This window comes from Myotis davidii, unplaced genomic scaffold (assembly GCF_000327345.1).
Source record: "Myotis davidii unplaced genomic scaffold, ASM32734v1 scaffold134, whole genome shotgun sequence".
Taxonomy (NCBI): domain Eukaryota; kingdom Metazoa; phylum Chordata; class Mammalia; order Chiroptera; family Vespertilionidae; genus Myotis; species Myotis davidii.
Window position 1 is genome coordinate 5520935 of NW_006288853.1, and position 1215 is coordinate 5522149.

Here is a 1215-nt window from a genome sequence, read left to right on the forward strand (position 1 = left end):
TAGGTACCTCATATAAGTGAAAGCACACATTTGTCCTTTTGTCTTTGGCTTATTTCACTCAGCATGTTTCCAAGTTTCATCCATGTTGTAGCTTGTGTCAGAATATCCTTCCTTTTTAAGCTATTAATATTCCATTGTATGTATATGCCACATGTTATTTATCCATCCATCCGTTGATAGACACATGGGTTGCCTTGTGAATAATGCTATTAAAATTAGTGTACAAATGGGTCTCTTCATCCCCTGCTTTCATTACTTTTGGGTATGTATCCAGAAATGAAATTGCTAGATCATATGGTAACTATTTACTTTTTTGATAAATCACCATACCATTTGCCACAGTGGCTTTACCATTTTACATTGCTATGCACATGGATTCCAATTTCTTGATAACCTCACCACACTCATTTCTACTTTTTTGTGATAATAGCTATCTTAAAGGGTATGAGGTAGCAGCTCATCGTGGTTTTGAGTTGCATTTCTCAAATGGTGATGAACATCTTTTCATGTGTTTATTGGTGTATCTTCGTGAATTGCCTATTCAAATCCTCGATCCATTTCAAAAATCAGGTATTTTGGGTTATTGTTGAGTTACGAGGGTTTATTTCTGGGCTCTCTCCTTTTTTATTATTTATTTAAAATAATTCTTTATTGTTGAAAGTATTATGTGTTCCCTTTTCACCCCATTGACCCCCTCTAGACCCCAGGCCTTCAGCACCTTATTGTCTGTGTCCATGGGTTCTGCATATATGCATGCAAGGTCTTTGGTTAATTATCTCCCACCCACCTTCCCCCGCCTTCCCTCAGATTCCACACTCTGTTCTGTGCTTCCATGTCTCTGGATCCACTCTGTTCATCAGGTTATTTTGTTAGATTCCACATGAGTGAGATCATGTGATACTTGTCTTTCTCTGACTGACTTACTAGTATTTCACTTAGCCTCATACTCTCCAGATTCCTCCATGCTGTCTCAAAGGGTAACAGATTCTTCTTTTTTACTGCTGCATAGAATTCCATGGTATAAATGTACCACAGCTTTTTTATCCACTCATCTACTGATGGGCACTTGGGCTATTTCCAGATCTTAGCTATTATAAATTATACTGTTATGCAGTAGGGTTACATATATTCTTTTTGATTGGTGTTTTGAGTTTCTTAGGATATATTCCTACAAGTGGGATCACTGGGTCAAATGGCAGTTCCATATTTAATTTT